Source organism: Cyanistes caeruleus, chromosome 1 (assembly GCF_971803275.1).
Source record: "Cyanistes caeruleus chromosome 1, bCyaCae1.hap1.1, whole genome shotgun sequence".
Taxonomy (NCBI): Eukaryota; Metazoa; Chordata; class Aves; order Passeriformes; family Paridae; genus Cyanistes; species Cyanistes caeruleus.
In genome coordinates this window covers 40,943,324-40,962,717 of record NC_141701.1, presented here as the reverse complement: position 1 = coordinate 40,962,717, position 19,394 = coordinate 40,943,324, and positions in this window count along the sequence as shown.

Genomic DNA, 19,394 nt, shown 5'->3' with positions numbered 1-19,394 from the left:
TTCCAGGTGATAGGAAAGGCCAAATTCAGGGAATAACTAAAATCATCAGTTATCAAAGTAGAAACATGTATTAGAGCTATTGTAGCCTTTTTCAGGAAAAAAATGCAAAAACCAGATCCTCCCTTTCCCTTCATCATCCAGAAAATTTGCCAGATTAAGCAACAGGTCAAAAGTCCCTGCTGTATTTTGGATTACCTGGTTCTGGTATTACTCTGGTATTACTAGTGCTGTATTTATTGCTTTTTTCGGGATAAAAGTAGGAAATTAGAAGCTGCAAACACATTGAGGGTCAGAATAAGAATACAAATAAACTTTTCTAATATCATGCTTCCAGAGGGACACAATACTTAGTGGATATCTAATTTATGGATAATTGTGTCTGGGCATAAGATGCTATGAGTAGAAGTATATTTTCGTGTATCCTGCTGCTAAAGATTCATTTAGAACACTTCAATGTTTCATGTTGAAAAACACTGTCTGCTGTTTCAGGGTTGTGTGTCTTAAAACATTTCATTTGAATTTTAGTTTAATTTCAAATACTTCATAAAAGCATCAGGCACTTCAGAAAATTTATCTAGAAAATTTGCAGTAACTTACGGCTACAAAAGTTTAAGAGCTTTGCAGATTGTATATATTCATTTTAAGATTCCTGCATTCATACATACATTCATAATGCATTATTATTAAATATCTGCAAAATGCTTTGAATCAGAGTTCTGTAAAATGTTTTACAACTTAATGGAAAAGTTCCTGTACATTAAAAATGAAGACCAGGTGCCAGAAATGTGCTTTCAAGATAAATAATAGTCAGTACAGGACACTAGGTTTTAGTCTTGACTTTATTGAAAATGTTTGAAATTCGTACACATGCCCACTAAACAGTATTTAAAGTCAGCAATTAATATATTTATCCACCTCAATATTTTTAATGATAGCAGGTAAAATGGTATCCCATCAGTCAACAATAAATACTCACTTTCGTCTGTCTGGACAAAACTTGTGGACAAAATGTTGAATTATAAGCTAATAAATATTTGTCAGTACCTTACTGTTTTTGAGTGTAAATGCATGTTTGCCAACTATCAATAGGAGTATTAATGTTTGATCTGTTCTCAACTTTTACATGGCAGTGAGCAATAGCCACCTCCTGTATGGTATAACAGCCTTTCCAATATATATATGTGATCTTTCCATTCATCTAAGGAACAGACTTTTCTCTTTCAGATAACAGAATTAGTGAGGGTTTTCACAAATGCAAGATAGCTATCAGTCAGTTTCAGTCTTTATCCCCAGATCCTTTCTACATCTCTTCGAGTTAAAAACAAAGGCTTTACTCTTCTTCAGGTGTCTTGTCAAGATAAGTGTCAGGAGAATATTTCTGCCTCTTATCTTCCATGAATTCTGTGGATTTTCTTCCTTTACTTAGCAGACTATTTTCATCTCATAGCACTTTTTCATTATAGCTTAAAACCTCAACAGCTCCTCCTGAGACTTCTCCTCTTATAGCCTGTTGCAGCAGTTGCTTCTAATTGTCTCTGTCACATCAAGAATTGATAATTAAAGTTTTCATTAACCTTTTCTAGGCTGCTGCCATGTGGGTTGTACATGTTTCCACAGTGTGCTTTCTGTGTTTCTCTTCGCTAGCAGTCACTGTGAAAAATGACACCTGGAATCAGGTACACCAAAAGTTATGTGGAGTCAAAAGGGATCACTAAAATGAAAGACAGGAAGAATTTCAATCAAGAATAGGAGGCACTAAACTTTCTTGTTTACTCTTTGCTTTGAAAAGGAAATAGGAATTTACTCCTTACCCACAATGACAAGTCATTGCAGGATTTTGCTACTGAAACTGGTCACATCACAGACTGATATTAGGATTATCAAGGAAAAATAATATTGTCTCATTCACAGTATTCTTTACCTGCTCACAGAGCAGTGGCGATTATAATACACCAATTTACTTTCCACACCTGGTTCAGAAGCTTGAGTTGATTGAATAAAGGCATAAAATGTATATAGTATGAATAATATGGATTTAAATTTATGTATTTTTTTTTTTTTTTGGTCCTGTTTTTATAGCTAGGGCATGTCTTAGCCCGGATTGAGAAGCAATGGAATGAACATAAGTGAATCTGCTACCCCTCCTCCCATACTTCACAGAAATATCCCCACACAACTGAATTCTAGGTTAAATACCGTGACTGAAACACAGTTTTTCACTTCTGGTTGCTCAGTGAGCTCAGATGTGGTTTGATCTCTAATTATCTAATTGATTTCTAACACAGAAAGGGAAGGAAACATTGATACAGTGTGAAAGATTATAGCCTCTGACAGGGAAAGAGTTACACTTTAGCCTAAAATTTTCAAAGCTGTTCTGAAGCTCTGTGCCTACTGAATCTACTGCAACAAAGAGAACAGCTTTTCAGAAACAGAAGGGATTTTCAGAATCACTCAACTCAGTGGGAAAACTGAGCATCTTCTCTAATGATAATGTCACTGATTGTATGCCGTAAGTATAGCACTAGCTCTAGGGTGTAACGAGTTTCCATTCCTAGAATGGAAATAATTAGGTTTAGTGACTACAAAAACAGAAGAGAAAACCTCCTTTTAGGGAAAGGAAGAAATTACCCTTGGGAATACTTCAAACTTCCACAGCATCTTTAACAAGTGGATAATAATCTCTAACAATTCTCTTCTATTTAATAGGTGTTCCTAACAACCGCATTTGTCTGTTACAAGCTGACAGTAATTCTAATTTTTGCATAACTGACATTAGCAGTATAGCAAATATAACTGTGTTCTTATACATATTTATGAATATAGTTTTCATTCTGACTGTTTTATTTGAAAATTTGTTCATCAGAGATTCAGGGTTTCAACAAAGCTGAATGAAAGCACTACAGCAATTTATATTAGCTCAGTTTATGATTTTCTGGTATCATTAATTCATTAAATTATTTTTATAAGTCTCTATGGTTTTCTTTATCAAGAATGACAGAAACATTTGGAATAAAGATAATTAGATTGTGTAGGTTTCCTTCACTAGGTTGAGCTCTATTTTGTACTGTATCATATAATGGACAATGAATGATGATACTGCTTTGAGAAAATTATATTTGTTACTTTAAACTTGATGTCTCCATGCAATCCATGTAAGGTCTATCAGTCATACAACATAACAGTTCAGAAGAGTGGATGAAAAATAAGTGGGCAAATGTTTCTGCTGCTAGCTTCTCTGTATAAGATATATTGAATATAACTTTCAAAAAATGAAACACATGATCAATGTTGTCATTTGAATTATATGCAGATTTTGAATACCACATTTATACTCAACTGAACTTGAGCAGATTGCATTATTCAACATGGCAACTGTCTTGCAGACAACTCTTTTTGATACCCTGCAACATATATGCCAAACATGCAACATGTAAGTCATACATGACAACTTTCAAAGCTTGTTTCAGTATCCCAGGGTTTCACCGGATTGTAACCTGCTTATCATTCTACCTGCCATTATCACCTAATCTAGTTGTTTCATTGCCTTGATGTAGTAGGGTTCAACAGTTTTATATCTTCTCTCTCTTCTTTTTTATTTTCTCTTTTCTTTTCTTTTCTTTTCTTTTCTTTTCTTTTCTTTTCTTTTCTTTTCTTTTCTTTTCTTTTCTTTTCTTTTCTTTTCTTTTCTTTTCTTTTCTTTTCTTTTCTTTTCTTTTCTTTTCTTTTCTTTTCTTTTCTTTTCTTTTCTTTTCTTTTCTTTTCTTTTCTTTTCTTTTCTTTTTTTTCTTTTCTTTTCTTTCTTTTCTTTCTCACAATCACAGAATATGCTGAGTTGGAAGGGATTCCCCAAGGATCACTGAGAATGACAGCCTTGTAGTGTTAACTGAGTACTTTTGAAGTCCTTCAGTATATACAAAAGAAGATGTTAGTCACTGGCAATATGCTTAACTTCCTACTGACACCTCAGACTATATTAATACATATATACATATGTTGATATGCAGAGGGCAAAATAAGAAAAAAAAAGTAACATACAATTTAAAAAACCAAAACAAATCAACACTGGTGATCCAGTTTCTTAGTCTGAACTCTTTCAGTAAATTCATGCATCCGCTGAATACCACTCCAACATAATGACCTCACCTCTTTTGTGTTTTGCTTTTGATTTAGGAGCAGCAATTAGTGTAGTCTTTAAAAGACTGTTTTTTGATGCAAAATAAAGAAGGCATTTTGGGAAAGGAAAACCTAATTTCACCATCTTGGCCAATGGGTGGGTTAACCTTGACTAAGGGGCCAAACTCCCAACCAGCTGCTTGTTTGCTGCCACTCCTCAGTGGGCCAAGGGAAGAGAACAGGGAAGAGATTGCTTACTAAATGCTGTCATGGCCAAAACATACTCAGTTTGGGGAAAATTAATTTATTACCAATTAAAATTGATTCAAATGGAGACAAAGGAAAAGAATATTAAGGCAATATCTGCCCTTCCCACTCTCCCAAACTCAGCTTCCCTCCAGACTCCTCTACCTCTCCCCCAGCCGAGTAGCATGGAGTCAGGTGGGCTGTAGTCAGTACAGAGCAGTTTCTCTCTCCTAGCCTATTCCTCTCCTTCTTCTTCTTCTCTCACCTTCTTTCACTGCTCTTTTCTCTCTTGTAGCTGGTTTTCTCCCCCTGTTGTGAATGTTTTATGTCTCTCAAAGAGCTGCCAATAAAGATATTGGCAAAAGTAGTTTAATATTAAAGTGAAAGCATGACAAAGTTCATCTGCAAGGTTCACTCTATGTCTTACTACATGTTAAAGGCCAAGAAAGAAAAATTAAACTAAAATCTAAAATCAATCAATCTAAAATTAAATTAATATAAAGGGATCTATGCAGAAGCTGGAGATGGAAAAAGGTAAGGACAGGAAAGGGTAAGGACAAAAGAGAACAAGGGAGGATCTCTTTTGAGTCATAAAGTTCAGAATGGACCCCCTTGCCAAACTTAGTCCTGGAACTGACCAAAAGTTCAAAGGGGTTTGTTGGGCAGCACAAGTACCTGGGAACAGACACACTCTCTGAAAAGCTCAGGAGCAGCTTATCCCACGTGCTGTTCATCAAGGCTAAGGGGTCATGAGTATTTCTGAGGTCATAGTGCAGCCCAAGGGGAAGAGGAGAGAATTGTTCCAGCACAACCCCACACTCCTTCCTGCATTTTCTGGTGATTCTTGAACATTTTTTCCCAGGGATGCTGCCATGGTGGCTGCTGGGCTCAGCTGTGTCCTGTGCTGGGGCTGCTGGAACCAGCTGTGTCAGGAATGAGGAAATTGTTGCTTGTTCTTATGGAAGCCACCCCTGCAGCACCCTGCTGCCAGCATCTGGGCACCTGCACCCAGCACAGTCAGAAAATCTTCACTTCTTCAGAGCCCATAACTCCTGAAAAATGTGGTTTTGGAGTCAGTTTGTGCACAGATAATGATGTTTCTGTTCAGCATCTCCTCTGAATAAAGGTTATTCCTTCTAAGCTGTATTTTATATCCTATAAGAAAATAAATTACAGGCAGACAAAATAATCAATAAACTCTTTCCTGTTTACTGTCGTAAGCTATCATGCTGTTACTTCTCATTATATATCAAGAGCATCCTGATATTAATCTTTTGAAATAAACATGCATAATTTAACCACCTTTCCTGTCTGCAACAAAAATCTAATTATTTTTTATTTCACAGTAATATCTTTCCATGAAGAATAGTATCCTTTTGGCCTGGTAAAACCCTTAATCTCCATTTTTCATAATAGCAGATGCTGAGAGCTTCCTGACAAATAGATGATGTAATTAAGGTTACATTTCTTCACCACTGCCTGTGGTTTTGCACATAGTAGACATGCTCATTTTATGCCACTGAACATTAAGTGTTATAGTCTTTTCCAATGACATTTGTACTAAGCATATTAATATTAAAGGTCAATGTGCCTTTAAGTGGATCAATAAGAACCTGACAATATAATATATAATCATAGTTTCTGATCATACGAGGTTTTATAGGGCTTGACTATGTTGTCTTCCTCTTTGTCATTCTTGTCCTATACAATAAAGAGTGCAGAAAGCAAGAGGAAGACAATTCTCAAAAGAGCAATTCAGAATTATGGTCATTGAGCTCCATGGAATGAATACACTGGACTTTCCTATGATCTATAGGTATGTAGGTATCTGGAACCATAGAGACATAATAAATTCAATTCCTTTACTAAGGTATCAAAAATGGCATTATCAGTAATAAAGGAGGAGGAAACCAGGGGAGTTCTCATTAAGTATTACAAACTTTTTCTATAAATTACAATTGTTTTTCTCTAACCATGCAGATACTCAAAGTGACTGTGGAACATCCATCATTAGAGATGCTCAAAACAGGATTCAAATAGACATTTAGGAATCTGATCTAAATTTAACATTATGTCTGACTTTGAAGTTGACCTTGGTTTGACAAGGGATTGCTCCAGGATTTCTGCCCATCTGAATTAATCTGCTAGGCCATGATTCTAACAGCTTATATCATGAACACTTTTCTGTTAACAAATGTTATTGCAATGAACAGATCAAGGCCTCATTTTCACACTCTGTTTTTTTCCACCCCTATAAGGCCAAGGAAAGTATTGCCACTACTAAGTCTCACTCTATTTTGAGAATAGAGAATGAGCTAACTATCCTAAATATCCTTCTTCTTTTTGTTTCCAGTTCTGTTTTAGGGGTTTTTTGGGGGGGGAAAGAGAGAAGGGAAGATGTGTTGCAATTTTCAGGTCAGAGATAGATTAATTTTTTTGCCTTAAATCTCATAAAAAACTAGTATCTACAGTATATGCTGATCAGTATGAAGAGTATTTTTAGTGTTTTAAAGAGGGAAGTTTACCTGACTGTCAATCTCATTCAAGCAAAATCAATTTAAACCAATGTTTATGTTGATTTTCAGTAGACAGTTGCTTTTGATACTCATTTAAGATGCTCCTCTGCTGACCATATAGTCCTCAGAAACAACTGCAGAATCCAGAGCAGAGAAAAATATTTGTTACTGAGAAAGCCAGCACCCTTCTTAATTTGTGATTAAGATAATTTTCAAACATCTTGTACCATTGAAAATATCTTTGAAAGGAATGTGTGTACTTGGCAGCTATCAGCTACTGCTGTAATTCTTTTATCAAGACTCCCAGCTGATTCTATAGAACAGCTTAAACAAGGAAGTAAGTCTTGGACTAATGCATAGACTCACAAAATACAGAACAGCAGTCTTGGGATGATGACAGCCCATAACATGATGCTGATACATTTTATCCATCAATTATGCTGAGACACAGAATTACAGCTATATGCCATAAATCCATTTTAACTTTAGATTAAATTCAAAAACATAACTCCTTGCTAGTGTGTTTCTTGTCATCTGTAATTCCCTGATGTGCAAGTGAATGAAGCATTTGTCAGGAGAAAAATTAATTTGACATCAAAAAAAAGACTTCTAAGTAAACATAACTTTGCAGAATCACAAAGATGATTGAGTTTATGCTATTTATAATCCAATCTTCATTTAATTGACGTATTTTTGTTTATTTTTTAATGTTGCTCTCATCCTTGTGCCCAGCCATAATTCGTTGCTCTCAAAAGCGAGATTTAATCTTTCAAATATTGCACCATTTGCTTTTACCACTTTTAAGAAATTTCACCTTGTGATTCCCATGTTTCATTGACATATTCAAGAAACTTGTATTCTTTCTGAATAGTGTGCAGTGCTAATGGGCAATTTTGTTAGCATTACCCACAGTGTCCCTGCTGTTAGTAGTGTCTATTATGTGCTATCGTTTCTTTCAAAACTCTGCTGCTGCCACTTGGTACGCCTTTGATTTGCCGCAGTTTGTAAAAGAATTGACAACAGTTTTTCCAGAAGTTATGAGATACAAAATAACCTGAGCCTGGTGGTAAAAATAGTCTGGTTAGATTATGGCATTATTTAACAGCTACAAGGTTTCCTTGACCGCTCTTTCTCATAGTCTGTAGTAATAGCCAAAATCAACTAAAAGTCTCTACAGGAATTTTTCTGCCACATCACATTTTGTGAATGTAACCCTTCTGTCCTCTCATGTGTAGAACAATCAAATAAAGATTTGAAGTAAAACATAAGCAAAAAAAAAATCCTCACTTTGCAATGGCTGTATTTTGGAATTCTGTACAAACAAATTATCAAATTAACACTTTTTCACTGCCAAACTGAATAACCTTGAAAAACGTTCACTGTTCCTTTGCAATTTCCCTTCTTTTCTGACTTTCAGTCCTACTTCAGTATGACTTAATTTTTAAATAAGATAGGAAAATTAAATATGCCAGCCATTCCTTTGGTTTCCTTTTTTTCTTTTCTGAAATACTGAATAGTCACAATATTATTTTAATCTCCTGGGCAACACATAAAGACTTTTTTTCTTTTTAATCTTTAATTTAAAAGTAAATTCTGCCTTTCTGGAGGTGCCCTCTTCCCTTCTTTTAATGAAATAGGTCTTCCAACTAGTTATTAATATTTAAATGGGTTCACAAATCCAAAGTTCCCAACATCAATTTCATTCTGCAAAGATCTTCCTCTACCCCAAATCCTTTGTTTAGCACTTCTCAACTGCAAAAACCAAACATCAGGAGTGTATCATAACTTCAGTATTCCCTGATGAAGCCATAGTGTTTAGAGCCAGACATACTAGCATTAATATTGCTATTTAACTTGTATTAAGGTGCTGAAGATCTCATTTTTCTGAAGGAAAATGGAAAGGAAAGGAAAGGAAAGGAAAGGAAAGGAAAGGAAAGGAAAGGAAAGGAAAGGAAAGGAAAGGAAAGGAAAGGAAAGGAAAGGAAAGGAAAGGAAAGGAAAGGAAAGGAAAGGAAAGGAAAGGAAAGGAAAGGAAAGGAAAGGAAAGGAAAGGAAAGGAAAGGAAAGGAAAGGAAAGGAAAGGAAAGGAAAGGAAAGGAAAGGAAAGGAAAGGAAAGGAAAGGAAAGGAAAGGAAAGGAAAGGAAAGGAAAGGAAAGGAAAGGAAAGGAAAGGAAAGGAAAGGAAAGGAAAGGAAAGGAAAGGAAAGGAAAGGAAAGGAAAGGAAAGGAAAGGAAAGGAAAGGAAAGGAAAGGAAAGGAAAGGAAAGGAAAGGAAAGGAAAGGAAAGGAAAGGAAAAGAAAAGGAGAATCATAGAGAGCACATATCATCAGTAACCTTGAGTTCTATGCAAACAAAGGTCTCAGCTGGAGAGCGATTACCAAAATCTAGCCTGAAATAACTGTGAACTATCTGTCCTTTTGAAGGAAGAAGAATGAGGGTGAGAAAGATTCAGAGCTGTTGTTTAAGGATTGTGGGGATTTCAGTCCTGATACTTAGCCCAGTAAGCCATGCTTCTAGGAGTAAGCATTTAATCCATTTACAAAATTTGTTTCTGGACCCAAATTTATCTAGTGCATTAAATAGATAATCCTTCCTTAGCCTGTCAAATTCTTTTCTAGCACTAAAGTATACAGGATGTGCTGCTAGACATTTTAAAGTTAATATTTATCAAGATTTCAGAAAGGTTAGCTATTTTTTAAAACATTTTCTGTCACTGGTCACTGAATTACACTATATTTGGATATATAAAATCAGAAGCAGTACTTACAACTTTTACTGTAAGTGTTAAATGGGCAGTTAGGAGCTCTTTCTAGTTTTACATTGCTTTATTAATAACCCATTTTACTTAAGCAAGGACACTTAAAGCAGAAGGTAATATAAATTGTACAATTTTCATGTGAAACACTGATTTGAAAAGGACAAGTACTTTTATGTTATAGAAAAAAAGTCCTGCTTTTTTTAATTAAGGTGTTTAGAATTAGGTTTGGTTTTGGCAGATTAGATAGTTTTTATTTATTTTTTTTTTTAATTTGTTCTTAGTTTTAAAACGTATGTAATTTGTGAGGTAGAAAAACAACAATGAAGCATAAGGACATCCAGGAAGGTGATTTTAAGCTTGGCAATAAAAAAGACTCCTACATATTTGGAAATAACAAAAATGGAAAAAGAAAAAGTACAACAAAGGGTTAAGAAGTTAGCACAAATAGAAACCAGTTTGATACAAGGGAGAATTTCTCTTGGCTTTTGATTATATGAGTTAATAAAATACATCTGTTTAAATAAATGTCACTTTCCACCCTGAGTTTACACCCTCGATCCAAAATTCAAGCACAGAAGTTAAAATACCTATGTAAGATCTCTAAACTTTTTATTTGTAACATTCCTTTTTTACACAGATTTGTACACCTATTCTAAGCATTCAAATCTGTATGCAGAGTTATTGCAACAGAGCTAATGTCCTAGGGTTTATAACCTGACATCTGAAAATGCCCCCTAAAATGTATTAAGACATGTTTAGCTGAATACTGTTCAATGCCTCTTCCCCAAGCTTTAGTATCTGTTGTGGAACATTTGGTGCCTGTAGTACACTCACAATTAGTTAGTATGTTCTATGTAATTAGGTCATTAAAAAATAAGTGTTTGTTGTAACACATAATTTACAAAGTTCTATCATTATGTCTTTAGAAGATTTCTGTAGGACAAACCAGGCAGGCAAGAAGGGAAAGAAGCATTAATTTAAAAAAGGGGATGAGAGAGGAAATAATGCCCTACTTATTTGAATTACCCTTTGTAATTCTCATCACCTAGAAATTGTCATATGATTAAGTACATAATTAGTCATCTCATCTTGGCTGAGGAGAGGCAATATGTACAGAGGTTTCATCTAAACTTGCCTGCTATCATTTGGAGATAGCCTAAACAACTGTAAGAAAGAGAAAGGAAGTAAAGAAATTATTGGGGTATGCTGAGGTAGGGAAACTAAATGTCCAATGTTCTTAGTTGGTCATGGTCATTTCTGGAAGAGAGGGAGGAAGGAAGGCAAGGCAAGGCAAGGCAGGCAGGAAGGCAGGAAGGCAGGCAGGAAGGCAGGCAGGAAGGCAGGCAGGAAGGCAGGCAGGCAGGCAGGCAGGAAGGAAGGCAGGAAGGCAGGAAGGCAGGAAGGCAGGAAGGCAGGAAGGCAGGAAGGCAGGAAGGCAGGAAGGCAGGAAGGCAGGAAGGCAGGAAGGCAGGGAGGAAGGGAGGAAGGGAGGAAGGAAGGGAGGAAGGGAGGGAGGAAGGGAGGAAGGGAGGAAGGGAGGAAGGGAGGAAGGGAGGAAGGGAGGAAGGGAGGAAGGGAGGAAGGGAGGAAGGGAGGAAGGGAGGAAGGGAGGAAGGGAGGAAGGGAGGAAGGAAGGAAGGAAGGAAGGAAGGAAGGAAGGAAGGAAGGAAGGAAGGAAGGAAGGAAGGAAGGAAGGAAGGAAGGAAGGAAGGAAGGAAGGAAGGAAGGAAGGAAGGAAGGAAGGAAGGAAGGAAGGAAGGAAGGAAGGAAGGAAGGAAGGAAGGAAGGAAGGAAGGAAGGAAGGAAGGAAGGAAGGAAGGAAGGAAGGAAGGAAGGAAGGAAGGAAGGGAGGAAGGGAGGAAGGAAGGGAGGGAGGGAGGGAGGGAGGGAGGAAGGAAGGAAGGGAGGAAGGAAGGAAGGGAGGAAGGAAGGAAGGAAGGAAGGAAGGAAGGAAGGAAGGAAGGAAGGAAGGAAGGAAGGAAGGAAGGAAGGAAGGAAGGAAGGAAGGAAGGAAGGAAGGAAGGAAGGAAGGAAGGAAGGAAGGAAGGAAGGAAGGAAGGAAGGAAGGAAGGAAGGAAGGAAGGGAAGGATAAGATTACGTGTGTTTCCAGTATAAGGAGTTTTTTCAATTATTTTAATCCCTGCACTGAGAAAATGCAGGACTCAATTTCTTCTTCCTGTTAGCTTGGTGGAGAATCTGAAAGATCTGACTTATTACCCATTAGATGTGGGAGTTCCTAGGAGCAGACAGGGAAATAAATTAATGAGATAGGGTAGACTGGCTGTATGTAAAATAACTGAAGTGGCCAAAAGATGGAGAAGGCTTTTTAGGGCAACAAACAAGACAGGAACACAGTGAGATTCAAAAATCATTGAGTAATCACCAAGTATCGTGAGCACAGCAGCATTCAAACAACATGAAATAGCTTCTGAGGACTTGAGTGGTTAGAAATATCTTTATCTCAGCTGTAAATGGTTTCTCTCCACATTCTCCATCGTTTTTGCTACTAAAGTATTGTTAATTTATTAGTAAGGGTTGTTTGGTTTGAGTTCATGGTTGAGTTTTTTTAAATTTATATAAATTTTGTATTTACTGCTTAATAGAGTTGTCATTTGGAGAGCAAAAGATAATGTCATTTTCAAGGTTCTGAAAAACTAATGGCAAGAGCCATACTTTAATGGAAAAATGTACAGGTTGATTGAAATATTTAAGGAAAAAAACTAATAATATAAGATGAGATTTTGACTAGAAATCAATGCAACAAGCACAAATACACTGTAAAATCACAGAAAAAAATTGAAAATATGGGAAAAAAGGCAACAAAAGTTATCTCTTAACTACAGAGAAGGATTCTAAAAGAGAAGTGGATTTACAAGATGGAATCTGTGTTCACTGTGGGTAGCAAAGGAAGTTAATCTAAGAATGAATTCTGGTCCATTGAATAGCTGTCCAGACTGCTAATCTGACCTTAAATTATATGATTAAAGATTTATTCCCATGATATCTTAGGCTCCAAGGAAGAGTCCAAATCCAAACCATAAAAATATGTAGTTATAGGAGTTTTTTTTATTTTTGTTGGTAAGGCAAATGAAATTTTCAAAGTTCCATGATTTTATTAAATATTTTTTTTAAAAAAATTTGCCCACAGGGTTTAGTGAAAGCAACTATGTCTATTCTGAATGTGATCTAAGGGATGAAAGACTATCATATAACTGAAGCTTGAGACAGTGAATTTTGGCTCTGAAAACAATACAGAGACAAATACATTAATTTGCATGAGGGAAGGCAAAGTAGGATGAGGTTTGTTCTTGCCAAAAATGAATTCTGGAGTTTTATTTAAGGTTCTCTGAACCCTAAAAAATCCATACAAGAAGAGAGGGATAAAATAGATTTTTCTATGCTGAAGAGTACTTAGCAAAGTAGATTTCTCATCTTAGGAGTTCTTTTGACTACTACAGTCCAGACATTCTGATTAAATCAGTCTTTTTCTTATGCTCAGACAAATGAATTACTGGTCTCATTACCATTGTAAAAACCCTCAAGGAAAAACAATATTAACTCTCTTGATGCAGGTTCTTTACAGAACTAGTTATTTTGTGCAGAGTCTGGAGCCTGCTTTGTGAACAATAGTCAAAAAATGCTTACTGTTTAAAGCAGTTACTCATGGTAACAACTCACTGTAACCAGATCTTTAACTCTTAAATCTTGTTTTGAAATGGATATCAGGAAAGGCTTAATTCCAGGTTAAAGAATTAAGACACTGGCAACCCTTTTAAATATTTTTGCGATTATTTTTCTATGCTCTCTATTTCTGCCTCACCAATATTAAACTGAGATTGCTGATTTGACCAAAGAAAAAAAGTGTTAAGTGTTGCATGAGGCAATTCTCCCTGTATTGACTGAATCATTAGGATTAACATTGACTTATTTGGTAGGAGAAGAAACTCTGCTGATGAATTAGGCAGTAAGCAACACATTTGACTACTTCTAGTGTTTTTATAACAATGCAACTTGCATAAAGTAGTGAATCACTGCATCAACAACCTCCCATTGAATTTCTCCTGGCAGGGACAGATTTAGCTCAAACCTCTCTGCTCTCCACAGGACATAATTTCTTTTCGTAATGGAAACTAAGCATCTTCTATACTCTTTGTATGTTAAAGCAGAGCAGATTATGTGGTTCCAGACGTTCTCCTCGCCTAAATTAGATTTGAGATGGTCACAGGAGGTGGCGGAAGAATTCTGACAACCTAAAAAGAAGTTATCAAGGTAGAGTGAAAACTAATAATTTTAACAGGAAGAGATGACAGCTGACAAAAATTGGTTGTCCTTGAAGATCAATAAACTGTTGAGTGAAAAAAAGAAACCATTTTCACATAATGTGGTCTCTCTCATGACTGTGCAGCTCTTTGCACTTGAGTGGCAAACAATATGAAAAGAGTGGCAATTTTTCTGGTGGAGTAAATGGACAAAGGGATAGCTATCCTAATTATGAACCTCTCTAAAAAAATAGGGGAATATTAAACCTTCTCCACAGTTATAAAGTAAAACAAATTTTAAGAGATGCAGGGAATATGCATACAAAGAATATGGGAGGCCCACAATATGGAGGAATTTGAGAAAATGGGCTTTTGTTAACATCTCCTTTGAGATACCATCAGACAGATTAAAACAGCTAATCCAATTTAATCACACTAGGTTCTCTATATAGACATGAAAAATTTCTGAAATTTTGAACTGGACAAAATGTCAAAGAATTTCAACACCCCACTCCGTCACAAAAGGATAATAAAAACCAAATAGATATTTCTTCAATAGTCAGAAAATAGACATTAGGAAAGAGAAAAAATAAGAATGAAAGAAAAAATCAGAAAAAGAGAAAAGAGTAAAAATTAATTATACAAAAAAGAAAGGTACTCTAAAATATTTTCTGTTTCAACAGTATAATATTTTCCTCCTCAAAATATTACATTTTCCACCACCTCAGGTGCCCGGACCTGATGCAGTCCAAGGCACTTTTTACTGCTCCACCTAGGGTTAGGGTTTTGCCTAGGGTTAGGGTTCAGAAAACAACAAAGCCCAGAGCTCCAAGCTCACTGCCCTGGTACTGGGGAAGGATTAGATGTGTCACCTCTTGAGGTTGAAATTAGTGTTGTTATTTGCAGGCTTACACCTCCAGGCACTGAAGTGGGTAATTCAGCCCTTCATAGGGAAGTAGAAGATTTCTTGTGTTGGAGTCACAGTGCCTTGGACAACACTAACCAAGATTTTAATAAGGTTGTTAAATGAGAAGTTGCACTTCAAAGTAATATCCAAAGCTCCCCAGTCCACAGCCACCATTTCTTTTTAAATTTATTTCCCTTCAGTAGTGAATACTGTGACTGCTAGTTGCAATGACGTAGCCATTTTATACAAAATGGGTAGCTCATGATTAGATGTTATGGAATATCATAATTAGGTATGAAATTTTAATATTGCCAAATGTGGTTTTAATGATATATGCCTGGGTGCATGATATGTTTATGCTTTAATAGACATTCTTCAGGGTTCAAAACTTTTTAATGTTTTTGAAGTTTAAACTGAACCCTCCTTCACCAGTCTCAAAGTTTAAATGAATTCTTCAGTTTGTGTGAGTTTCCAGATAATTTGTAAATGGCTTATAAGTTGAATAACATTAAATTAAAGATAAATAAATTGAACTGATGAAATTAAACACAAAACCCTAATTCAACATGATGTTTTCAAAAATGTAGTGCACCTTATCTTATCGAGGTCACAGAATCATAGAATCTATTACATCTGAAAAGACTGTCAATACCACCAAAAACTGTTAACAGCCTTGCAGTGCTACCATATTCACCTTTAAACCATCTCCTTAAGTGCCATATCCACACATTCTTTGAAACTTCCAAGGCTGGTGACTCCACCACTAGCCTGGGCAGTCTGTTCCAATGCTTTACAATGCTTTCCATGATTGTTTTTTGCCCCTAACATTCAATCTAAACCTCCCCTGGAATGACTTGAGGCCATTTCCTCTTGTTCTCTCACTTTCTACCTGGGACAAGAGACTGACTCCCACCAGACTACCTTCTAGGTACTTGTGAAGGGTGATGAGGTCCCCTCTTAGCCACTCTGGGCTAAACAACCCCAGCTCCCTCAGGCTCTCTTCAGAGGACTTGTGTTCCAGAATGTCCCCAAGCTCCGTTGCCCTTCTCTGGACATGCTCCAGCACCTTAACATCATCCTTGTGGTGAGGGGCCCAGAACTGAACGTGGCACTCAAGGTGAGACCTCACCAGAGCCAAATACGGGGGTACAATCACTGCTGTGGTCCAGCTGACCCCACTATTGCTGATACAGGCCAGGATGCCATTGGCCTTGGCCACATGGGCACACTGTTGTTTTTCAGTGTGAACTTCTTTGGTACACTGTGAGTCAAAAAATATAATTTCCTCTATCTTGGCCCTTGGTCCCTGTAGTCTTTTTCAATAGATTTTATGAAAACCACACCTTTTTTCTCACACATGCATTAAATAAAAGTTTAGAATTAAATATTGATGTTGCATGACAAAAACAAAAAAGTAAATTAAAATAATATTAAAATAATAAAAATTATATTTAGACTACTTTTTAGTTATCAGCATTTTTTCACTCCTTACAGCAATAAGTGTTTGCTTTCATTTATTAGGTAGATTTTGCATTTGATCAACAGATAAGAAATCTGAGATTATACACCAATAAAATATAAAAACAAAAGAACAGGAAACCCACTATTTCACTAGGAATTTATGGGAAACTTTTTTTTAAAAGGGTGTTTATTTGCTGTTGTTGGTATTTTTTATTACTATTTTTTATTTTTCAAAGATTAATAATATACAGAGAATTTGAGAAATTAATTTTGCAATAAACGAAAGTAATTGAGAAGATTACGTGGATCACCAAAAGTCAAATGCTTCCAATTATCATAACATTACTACCAAGTTTTTTGAAATAAACATTATAATGTCTGGACTATTCTTCTCATTAGATGGAATTTGATGGTTTTGGATGGAGTACAGCTAACTGTCTTCACAGGGCAATTAATTAATTCATTAATCTCCATTATCTGGATACCTGAGGTAGCAAAGGGTTTTTAGCTCTCTGTTAATTTTGTGAAATTATGACAAAGCTTGGAATTGTCTCTTAGCAGTGGATTAAATATATTATTTTAAAATATATTTTTTTTATTTAAATATTATTTATTTTATATTTAAATATTATTTAATTATATTTTTTTGAAAATATTAAATATTTTTACATAAATCATGTATCTTTCCAATTTCAGCAACAATCTAACTACCAACCTATATCAGTTTATTTAATTTATTTCTGATTCATAACGTGGTTAATAGTGAAATGTAAATTTGCATTTAAACACGGAACTGGAGATCTATTTAGCTTTTATCTCTGAAACTGAAAAATCTGACATCAATTTTTGGGTTGTGATCAAAGCAGTGGAATACAAACTCTTATGTGCTACAGATGCAATTATAGACTATATAAAACATGAATTCTGAACCTACATATATAGTGGAATTGTACTTAGAATATTATTTGTAGCAGACAACAGAACTTAGAATGACTTCTGAATCATTATATTTTTAAACATAATAGAACTAATACTGGATTCCAGAAGATATTTCAATATCCTACCAGATTATATGGGAAACACCATGCTGAATGCTTCTGACATACATTTAGGTACATGTTCATTTAAATTTTATATTGTTGTGACAGATGCAGATGTGGTCATTTAATAACAAATAGAAGTCTTGAAATAACTTTTCTGTCCCAGATGGTGGAAGCCTGTGTCCCTCTCCTTGGCTGTTTGACAGTTTTTATCAGATTTATTTCATCACACACAAGAAACTGCAACCAGGAAAGCTCACTCAAGGTGTCTACAAAACCAGAGTCCTTATAGTTAAGTAGATGTCATAAACACCTCAGTTCAGAGTAGGATATAATTGCTAGTTAAGAAATACTTCCTGATGACAGAGTAGTTAAGATATATTTTCTGATACTGCTTTTTTTTTCTACTCAATAGGGTTAGAATTTTTTTTTTTGTTAACAGCATGTTGTAAACTGGTTTTCTTTTTTTAGTTTTTTTCCACCTAAGAAAAGAACAAAGTTGTATTTTTAATGGTCTTCAGGAAAGTAAATCTATTGCACATGGGAGCTGTCTTCCTTTTAGGAACTGCTGAAAAAATAGATTAAACCTGTTCTATGAAAAGAATTTTGAGTCAGGCACACCATCCTGTATGTCCTAAGCCCTTAGCTACTTGTCATGTCATGGCATCTGGTCAGACATCAGGTGAGATTCTGAAGGTAATGTGTGGAGCTGTTTTACAGGGAGAGTACATAATCTCAAAACCTCCTGGTGTAAACAAAGATATGCCTGGATATTGCAAATCTCAAACAGCATCACTTCTAGGCATTACATATTGCATTATATACAATTGAAGGGTACTGTGTTCAGTAGTCCTCTTTTCTGTTGGACTTTCAAGCAACTCATATACCCAGCAACATTAGTTGCCCTTAGAAATTATGTATTCAGAAGCTCCCCCTCGATCTCCTGGACTAAGATGTGTGATGCCTTCAAACATTCATTGGTCCACTGTTTTCTCCTTCAGCCATTGCTGACTTGTTCAAGCAAGACAGATGTCCCCAGACAAATGACGACACTTAAAATTACTGCCTTAGGCTCCTCAGGATGGCCTTCTTTAATCTGCTGAAGAAAAACATAGAACATCAAGACTTTCCTTTTAAACCTTTTTCTGGCTCTTGGAAATTGTTAAATCTCTGTTTTCAAAATAGAGCTTTTGAGGGGTTTACTCTGATCCTCCTGCTTGGGCAGTATTATTCAGCTGGTACTAGCTTGCAGCCTAGCAGGAAGGAAACTGCTTGGCTACTGTTTTATGAAAAACCCTATACTCAACAACAGCTCTTCTTTCTTAGGACTTACAGATATGCTTTCATTATCTGAATTTAAAAAAACAAAATCTCCATTTTAGTACATCATTTAGGCTTCATATACCTACTACAGTATACAGAGCTGAAAAACAGCTGGTGCTTCACTACAAAACTTAGTTTTAGGTAATAAACAATTACAGTTTCCTAGAACCATGGGGAACTGCTGTTCATTTCATTTCACAGTCAATGTACCATAGGCCAGAAACAAAAGGATCTATAATTTTAAGTGTAAATAAATTAAACAATTATTAAAAAGTTACTGTAATGCCACACAGAATAAAAATGACTGTGATGAATTTTGAATGGAAGAGGACTGATTACCACTGCATAAATATAAGCATAAGAATCTTAGCAAAGTTTAACCATTGTTTCCATTATTGACTTGTATGTTTTTTATGCTATTCCTCTAAGTATATGAAATACTTCAGTGTTGGTATCATCAAAATGACACCAACAAGTATTCCAAGTTTTCCAAATTTAAGTTATTGCTATACATCACTGGCCCAGAGGAGCTCATTCAATATTGACATCAAACTTGTCCAAAAACTGGTTCAGTTATGTAATCTTTCATATACTTTCCTGATGCATATCAGTAAGTATTTTGTAGAAAAATTACTTCATCTAATGGAAATTATTTACTTTGTAATGTACATTTACCCTGCTGAATCTTACATAGCAAGAAAAAAACACAGGTATTTTTATTTCACAAGAGTTTAAGTTGTAAAATCAATGACAAGAAAATAATTTATTA